Here is a 9,948-nt window from a genome sequence, read left to right as displayed (position 1 = left end):
GAGAAATTATCAAAGGGACTTAGGAGAGTTGAGGAGAGATCATTAGCACCTGGACTGAAGGAGTTCAGCTACCATGCTGAGAAAACATTTAAAATAAATCTTATCCAACCCCAAGTCACTCAGCTAATTAGTGATAGGGCTGGGACCCAAACCCAGTCCTCTTGACTCCAAATCCAGTACTTGACTGTTCCCAGTAATGACTGGTCTACATTCAGCACACATCTACTGAGCACTTGAACTGTGGAGGTCCCATAGAAGTATAATGCACAGTCCCTGCCCTACTTTCAGGTAGCTTCCAATCTTACTGGGGAGATAAGACATGTTGAAAACATGAAAAGTAAAATTCAAGAAAATCCTACAGGATTTGAATTGGAAGGGAGATCAGCTTGGCCATTCACAGGCATACCCACTGCCCTTTGGTTCTTTTGTATTTCTAGCACGGCCAAAAGCCACCAACTTCCTTCTCCCCTAGGATGAAAATTGTTGACATCCCTATTAATCTAGTGACCTTAAGTCATGGTTTTTTAACCTGGGGTCTGTGAATTTAAAAAATCTTTTAAACTGTATTTTAATATAATCAGCTTCCTATATAATCCTGTTTTATTCATTTTCAAACATCATTCCAAGAAGGGGTCCATGGGCTTTATCAGATTTACAAAGGGGCCCATAACACATACACATACACATACATGCCAAAGGCCTGCCTTAGGTTTTCAGGGAAATAAAGTCATTCACCCATCTGAAAAAGATTGAAGACTCTTTTATTTAATCTATTCCTCTCATTTCACTGTTGGGGAAACTTAAGCCCAAGAGAGGAAAGCTTCCTTATTATAGCTTTGCATCTAGAATCAGAGAACTTGGGTTTTAATTAAAACCGTTACTTACGTGTACTGTGGTTACTTGGGCTGTCATTTCCACCCCTTGGACGATCAGTCAACAAGCATTTATTAAGCACTTACTATGTGCCAGGCACTGTGCTAAATGCTGGGAGCACAAAAGCAAAAGACAATCCTTGCCCTCAAGGAGCTCACATTCTAATGGAGGGGATGATATGTCAGTTACAAGTTCTATGCAGGACATAAACAGGGTAGGTGGAAAGTCATGTGAGAGAAGACACTGGCAGATGAAGGGACTAGAAAAGATGGGGTTTAGGCTGAATCTTGGAAGAAGAAAGGGAGGTAGAGGTAGTAGAGGTGAAGCGGCAGAATGTTCCAGGAATGGGGGAAAGCCTGGTGGAAGGTGGTGTTGTGTGTAGAGAGTAGCAAATTGGCTATTGTAGCTGGGTCATATCCTGGGGAGCAAAGCATAAGAAGACTGGAAAGGTAGGAGGCAGGGGGCAGGTTATGAAGAGCTTTAAATGCCAAACTAGAGGAGTTTATATTTGATCCTGGAGATGATAGGGAGCCACTGAAGTTGCTTGATCAGGGGATGACATGATTAGACTTATGCCTTAGAAAAATCACCATGGCAACTGAGTGGAGAATTGATTGCAGTGGGGTGAGACTTGAGGCAAGAAGGCTGTTGCAATGGTCCAGGAGAGAGGAGATGAGGACTTGAATTGGGATTGTGGCTATGTGAGTGGAGAGGAGAGATGTGTATGAGAAATGTTGTAAAGGGAGAAACAACAGAATTTGGCAAAAAAAATTGTAAGATAAGAAATAGTGAAGAGTTGAAGTTGAGGATGATTCTGAAATAGAGAGCTTGGATGACTAGGAGTCAACAGGAATAGGGGAATTTGGAAAGGAGAAGGTTTAGAGGGAAATATAACAAGTTCTGTTTTGGACGTTTTGAGTTTGTGATACTATGGACAACCGGTTTAGATTGGTAATGTAGGAAACTGGAGCTCAGGAGAGAGATTAGGACTCGATACATATCTAGGAATCATCTGTATAGAGATGATAATGGAACCCATGGTGGTTAATGAGTTCCCATGGCATAGATAGCATAGACTGAAAAGAAAAAGGGGCCTAGGAAAGAATCTTGGGGGATAACCACATTTAGTGTCATGGAAGAAGAATTAGCAAAGAATATTGAGGAGCAATCTTTCAGATAGGAGGACAACTAGGAGAGAGCAATGTCAAAAAACCTAAAGGAGACAGGATCTAGGAAAAGAAATGTTGAAGAGTGTCAAATGCTGCAGAGGTCAAAGAGGATGAGGAGTGAGGGGGGAAGAATAACTAGGTTTGGTCACTAAGAGATTATTGGTGTCTTTGGAGAGGGCAGTTTCATTTGAATGTTGAAGGTGGACCTTAGATTGCAATGATGAAGAAGAGAGTGAAAGGATTGGAGATGGAAGAACCATTGTAGGTGGCTTTCTCAAAGAGTTTAACCACAAAAGGGAGAACAGATATAGAAAGATAGCTTCAAATGAGGGATTTTTCTACCCACACTAGAGAAGACTTGGGCACATTTGTAGGCAACAGGGAAGGAATCAGGGGTAAGGAAACCCAGTAGATAGGTAAAGATTAAAGATGAGAAGAAGAGGGAAAGGGAGGAGAAGGATAGGAAGAGAGGAGAGAGTGTGGATGGGAGGGGAAGACGCTGGAGCAATCTACTGGAGAAGATGGGAGAGTTGGCCTTGACAAGGAGAAGGACTACCTTTTCACCTAAGAATGAAGAAGATAGTAGGGGAAAATGCCTGAATTATATGAGATGAAGGTAGTAGAAAGGGAAACTCTCTGAATGAATTCAATGTTTTGGTGATGGTATGATGAGATCCTCAGTTGAGAGGGTGGGAGGAGTCAGTGCCATGGGAGGCTTGGGAAGAGATGAGAAGGCTTAGAACAACCACTGTGGAAAGCAGAGCACCCTTTGACATTCTCAGTATTGCTTAGCTAGCCAGTGTCAGAGCCAGGATTAAAGTAGTTGTCAAATAAGTGATATAAAAGGGACCTCTGAGGTCCCTTCTAACTCTAGGTCTATGATATGATCCATGAAACTGGAGGAAGGTGAAGTCAGTATGACCTGCCATGGGCACAAAACAGATGATAAAGTTCTTGAGGACTACGTAAATTCTTGTTCAGACATCTATCTTAGTCCTTAGGGGGAAAATGTTTTTAACTGAGTGGGGAAAAACTCCTTGTAGGACTGGGGATATCTATGCTGTTGGCCTCTTCTCTCTCCAAAAAGTGACATTTCCCACATTATAGATATTGGGATGTGGGACAGCTAATTTGCTTCCATTTTGTCTTGGTCCTCAGGCCTTCATGCCCCTCAGGTCCTCAATGCTGACACAGCTCAATACAGGCAGGGATGACCCAGAGACACTTTAAGAAAATAGTCTTTAAATACACTACTTACTTTTTTTTTTTGCTACCTTCCTGCCAAAACCTGTCTCTAAATCTATGTGCTGATATGATGTCTCTAGTGATACTCCCCATGACAGTTCTTGGTGTGGATGGTGTCTGCTGTGCTTATACACAGCTGGTTTCATCTATGTTTTCTGGGATTGTTAAAGACCTTGTAATTTACCACATATTTGTGTCAGTTTGGAAGGTGCTGTTTTATATGCCTGCCAAGTAATAAGAAGGTTTTTATCCTGACGTCAGTATTTTGATGACTTTATAAAGGAAGACATAGCTTTATATGTCCAGGCTAGATTAATCTGAACATTAATGGGAATATTCAATAATGATGCCCTGAAATCATATAGAAGGTAGGATCATAGGATTCTAGAACTAGAATGGACGTTTAATATCATCTTGTCCAATCTCCCCATATGACAGATGAGGAAATGGAGACCTGTCTGGGAGCCTCATCTTTCTATTAAAAAAAAAAACCTTTTATGGTTCTACTTCTTAAAATGTTCTATTGATACTTTTTGTCTTTATACTATGTCTTTCTGCCATGTAATTTCTGGAACCTCTCTACCCCACCTCCGGATGGAGCCATCCCTTATTGCAAGGAAAAACAATAAAAACAAAGCAAAAACATCTGATACAGTGAATGCATTGAGTAATATGTATATGCAACATTCTGCCCTAATATGCCCCCATCCCTTTCCCATTAGAAGGGAGGTTATTTTATTATCTGTGTTCTGGGACCCCTATTTATTTCTCACTTATTTAGCAGCTCTCTTTAAGTGATAGCAGCTCTCTTTATGTTGTTGTAATTATTCAGTAGGTTGGATTTATTTTACTGTCCATCAGTTATACAAATCTCTCCATGATTCTCTGAATTCCTTCTATTCCTCATTTCTTATGGGACAACAATATTCCATTATAGTCATATGCCATAGTTTTTTTTTTCAGTTAGTCCCTAATTGAGGGAACATTCACTTTGTTTCCAGTTCTTGGTAACCCCAAAGAATAATTTTGGGGGCATATATTGAATTTTTCTTTCTTTCTTTGGCTTCCTTAGTGTATATGCTCAATAGCGGAATCCCTGTGTTAAAGGGTATGGACAAAGTTCAGTCACTTTTATTGCATTGCTCTTAATATTCAGACTGGTTAAACCAATTCACAGTTCCACCAATAATGTGTTAGCATACCTGTCCTCCCACGGTGCTTCTGATGTTGCCTCTTCTTATTTTATGTCACCTTTGCCAGTTTTCAAAGTGTGAAGTGAGACCTCAGAGCTTTTAAATTGAATTTCTTATTTATAGTGATTTTGAGAGTTTTTAAAATGATCACTTATAGTTTGAACTCCTCCTTTAATTTTTTTATATCATTTGAACATAGAATTTGGCTCTTGTTATGTATTTGCCTGATTCCACATAAAGATATATATCCCTATCACTATCTGTCTCTATCTATCTATCTATCTGTCTATCTATCTTTTGCTATCCATCCATCCATTTATCTTTTCTGTCTGTCCATCTATCCATTCATCCATCCACCTATCTAGCTAGCTATCTTTCTTTTTCTTTCTTTCTACTTGTTTATCTATTCATCCATCTATCTCTTTTTTCTATCTATCCATCCATCTATCATCTATCTAGCTCTTGATTATCAGACTTTTATTAGATGTAGAGATTTACCAGACATTTTCCTATTCTCTTGTTTCTCTTCTTCTCCTGCCTTCATTGATGTTGTTTGTACACGCACTTTTAAATTTTATGTAATCAAAATAGTCTATTTTGTCTTTTATGACCTCCTCTACCCCATGTTTAGTTAAGAATTCTCCCTCAAGCCATAGTACCTTATCTCATTCTCTTCTATTTTTTTAATGAGATGACATTTTATATCCAGATTTTGAGCTTATTGTGGCACATGCTTTTTTCTACTTTTCGTAATGATTCCAAGGGTGGGGAGGAAAATTATGATTCATGTTTAATGTTGGGAAAATTGAGGCCCAAAGAGATAAATCAACTTGTCTCAGTCACGCAATGGAGGTTTGAGAACCCTGGCTCCCAGACAATGTTCCTTTTAATTTTTTATAGTTATGAGCAGGCAAGCCTGAATAGGCATGACCAGAGTTTAGTGCTGAAATTAAAACTTACAACAAAGTTAATCTAACACATATTTAAGGGTGTACATAATCCTCACTGTGCTGCATGGTGATTAGGTGTGAATGGCAAGTAGTTGGCTTAAATGATTGTAATTAGTATTACTTTTATACAACCAGGCTGAGTTTTTACAGGGCTTTTTTCTTTTCTTTGTCAGCACTCCAGTAGCTATAATCTGCATCAATGTGACAGTTTTCCTTGATACTATGAACATCTCAATCCTTTTCACTCTCTCTCACCCTCCCTCTCTCCCCGCCTCCCCTCCATACACAGTGGCGGGGGGGGGGGGGGGGGGAGGAGGCAGGAACCAGGATGCTCTAGGGCCTCAAGCTTGTGCTTTACAAAGATGGATAAGTTGAGTATGTTTAACCTGGAAAAGAGAAGACATGGTTGGGGGAGGGGAGGGGAGGACATAATAGCTGTCTTCAAGGATTTGAAGAGCTGTCACTTGGAAGATGGATCTGACTTAGTCTGCTTGTCTCCAGAAGGCAGAAATAGGGGCAATGGATAGAAAAGCAGATTTAGGCTTGATTACTATATGGCAGAGGTTCCCAAACTTTCTCGGTTGAAGGTGCCCTTACTGTCTCAGCACTTTTTTCACTGCATCCCTAGGTCAAAAAGAAAAGGCCAAACAGTTCCATTCATTAAGTAGTTAGGTCTAAACAATTTGATAGGTATTTACATTCTAACAACATAATAGCCACTGTTTTCCCCTTGAAAATTTAAAATTCCCGCTGTACTTCTGTGAGTTTGCTGGGGCACAACAGGGTGCCATGGCAGAAAGTTTGGGAATGGTGGATATGAGGAAAAACTTCCTAACAGAGCTACCCTAAAGTGGAATGATTGGTTGTCTCTCATCGTAGTTCTACAAAGTCTGGATGCCAGGTTTTGGGGTATGTTGTAAAAGGAATTCTTGTACATTTATAGTTTTGACTAAACGTCTGTTGATGTGCCATCCAACTCTGTGTCTCTAAGAGACGGTGTTATAGGTTGGACTACCAAACAGCTAGGGCTCTGATGGTCTCCCATGATGCCCTGCAGTATTCCCTATGCACATCCCCCATGTTCTCTAGGGAGTTCTGAATATTATTATATTATATTCACCTGATGCCTGCTTTTCTATCTATGATGCTGCACAAATGGAGATTGTAGAGATTCTGGGCACTGAAGGATAGTGAGGACAGACTTTGTATTCTTAGCATCTGGGAATTTTGGGGGAGGAGGCCAGATGTATACTCAAGCATCATAATAATAAGTATAATGATAATAATAATAATATCTAAGAGAATTTTCCCACCATGTGGGTGTTAATGCAGTTATCCCTAATTTACTGATGGGGAAACCAAGGCACACAAGCATAATTTGATCAGATTATTGCAACTAGTAACTGTCCATATCAAGATTTAAACATAGGTTTCATGACTTCAGGTTCAATGTATTTTCAAGTATAGCACAGCACCTCTCTGGGAGGGGCTGTCTAATCCAACCCTCTCAAATGATAACTCATGAAATTCTATTCCAGAGAGATTGACTTGCCCAATATCATACATATATTAGGTAGCATAACTGAGATTTGAACCCAGGCATTATGACTCCACATGCAGTGCTCTTTCCACATTCCACCTTCTACCCCTTCCACATAAATTTATTCATTTATTCCAGATTAATAAATAAATATTTCACTTATTCAGCAAATCTATATTAAGCACATGTTATGTCCAGTGGAGGGTCTGAAGGGAGTAGATTTCGGGTCTCAGAATTATTGAAGTAACTAGGAATGTGGAACACTTTCATCCACCCCCAGTAGCAAGTGGGAATAGTCTTATAACTGGGCTGCTTCTGCTTGTCCAACCTAGGGGAGCAGGGGTGGGGAGACAGTTGTTAAATAATTCATTCAGTGCTCTGTATCTTCCTACCTTTGCTAAGACATTTTTATTACTTGTTTATGAAAGATGAGAACTGCCATGGACCATGAACATACCATGGACCAACAAGCACATCTCATAGTCATGTTCTCCAACAAAGTGGAGAATGGCTAACCAATCTTACAACTGTGTTAAGAAGACAAAAAATAAATTGGGGTGGTACAGGGTTAAAAGATGAAATGGGCATTGTATGATGCTGGAAGAGGGAAATAAAAAGTTAGGTGATGGATGGTTAGATGGTTAACAGAATCCAGAGTCTGAACAGTGATTGGGATGTTCTAAGAACAAGCATATATAAGTTGAGCAGGTGCTTCCCATGGAACTCCTTGTGATCAGTATTCTTGCCCTTGGGGACACACTTCCCTAGAGTTTCTTCATGTTGTCAATGTTCTTTCTTTATTTTGTTTCCTTCCTTTAATTTTTATTTTATTTTTCTCAATTACATGCAAACTTTTTTTTAGATTTTGAGTTTTAAATTCTCTCTCTCTCTACCCTTCCTCCTCCTTGAGAAGGCAAGCAGTTTGATATATAGATTATACATGTGTAGTTGTGCAAAACATTTCCATATTAGCCATATTGCAAAAGAAAACATGAACCAAAAAAAAAGAATAAAGAAAATTTTAAACAAGTATGATTCAATCTTCATTCGCAAGCCATCCGTTCTTTTTCTGGGAGCAGATAGCATTTTTTCATCATAAGTCCTTTGGAATTATTTTGAATCATTATATTGTTGAGAATAGCTAAGTGATTCACAGTCCAGTATTGCTGTTAATATGTATAATATTTTCCTGGTTCTGCTCATTTCACTGTGCATCAGTTCGTTTAAGTCTTCCCAGGTTTTTCTAAAAGCATCTTGTTCATCATTTCTTATAGCACAATAACATTCCGTAACAATCATAATCCACAACTTGTTTAGCCATTCCCCTCAATGATGGGGTATCCCCTCAATTTCCAATTCTTTGACACCACAGAAAGAACTGCTATAAATATTTTTGTATATGTAGGTCCTTTTTCTTTTATCTCTTTGGGGTATAGACTTAGTAGTGGTATTACTGGATCAAAGGATACGTACAGTTTTATAGCCCTTTGAGCATAGTTCTAAATTGCTCTCCAGAATGGTTGGGTCAGTTCACAACTCTACCAACAATGCATTAATGTCCCAATTTTTTCACATCCCCTCCAGCTTTTGTCATTTTCCTTTTTGTCATATTAGCCAATATGTGTGAGATGGTGTGAGATGCTACCTCAGAGTTGTTTTAATTTGCATTTCTCTAATTAATAGTGATTTAGAGCATTTTTCCATATAAATGTAGGTAGCTTTGATTTATTCTTCTAAAAACTGCCTGTTCATCTCCTTTCAGTTGGGGAATGGCTTATATTCTTATAAATTTGACTCAGTGCTCTATATATTTGAGAAATGAGGCCTTTATCAGAGAAACTTGCTGTAAACATTTTCCTCCGGTTTCTTGTTTCCCTTCTAATCTTGGCTGCATTGGTTTTGCTTGTGCAAAACCTTTTTAATTTGATATAATCAAAATTATTCATTTTTATCCCACAATTCTCTCTATCTCTTCTTTGCTCATAAATTCTTCCTTTATCCATAAATCTGACAGATAAAATATTCCACTCTCCTTTAATTTGCTTATAATTGTCAGTGTTCTTTCAATTCCATCTTAATAGCCTAAGACTTGAAGCTGAGGTGGAGATGGGTCTTCCTAGTATTGTATTTTTTTTAATAATAACAATGATAATGAACTAGCAATTTTAAATTTTGGAAAGTGCTTTGCCTGTGTTCTCTCATTTATCTTTACACAGATCTTTACTGAGATGGCATTTGACCTAGAAGACAAGGCCAGGGCCCTGATTCCACACAATGGACTGTTCATCTGTTCTATGCCTTATTCCCTCTGAATAAGCTAAATAAGATTATTCTTCCTTCATGACCACATAAAGTGGGTGACATGAAATTTCAGGGGCAGCAAGAAAGTTCCACTTCATTCCTACTTCTATCCCTTCCCCTGTGGTACTATGGAACAAGTCTTGGATTTGGAGATCCTACGACCTAGAAATAAAAGGTTTAAAATATGAATGTCTGGATAATGAAAATTAATCCAGATTGTAAACAACCAACACCATAACCTAGTGTTATGGTGTTGAACACTAGAAAGGCTCTTGGTACCTTATGGAGGTGGGACAAAAAAGGAATGCCCTGAACTCACAACTTTGCTTTGGACCAGCCCTTTTTATCTTCATCTGGGTCCAGACAGATAGAAGCTTTGATTTAAGGCACAGTTTGATCTGAAGTGGCCTTACTTGGGAATAGGTTAGCAGGTGAGTTGCCCTGTAGAAATGCCCCTGGGATGAGACTGATGACACTCTTTAGAATCACAGACTTTTATAATCAGAAAGGATTTTTGAGATCATCTCTGTTCAACCCAACCCCTCCCTCCATTTTACAGAGGAGGAAACCAAGACACTGAGAAGGGGAGTGACTTATTCAAGGTTCCACATGAAGTTAATGACAGAAAGAGAACTCAGGTCTGTTGACTCGTGGTCCAGGGTTCTTTCAATTCTGTT

Source organism: Vombatus ursinus, unplaced genomic scaffold (genome assembly GCF_900497805.2).
Source record: "Vombatus ursinus unplaced genomic scaffold, bare-nosed wombat genome assembly UNPS02014816.1, whole genome shotgun sequence".
In the NCBI taxonomy this organism is placed as follows: domain Eukaryota; kingdom Metazoa; phylum Chordata; class Mammalia; order Diprotodontia; family Vombatidae; genus Vombatus; species Vombatus ursinus.
The sequence above is the reverse complement of the archived record's forward strand: the minus strand, read 5'-3'. Positions refer to the sequence as shown.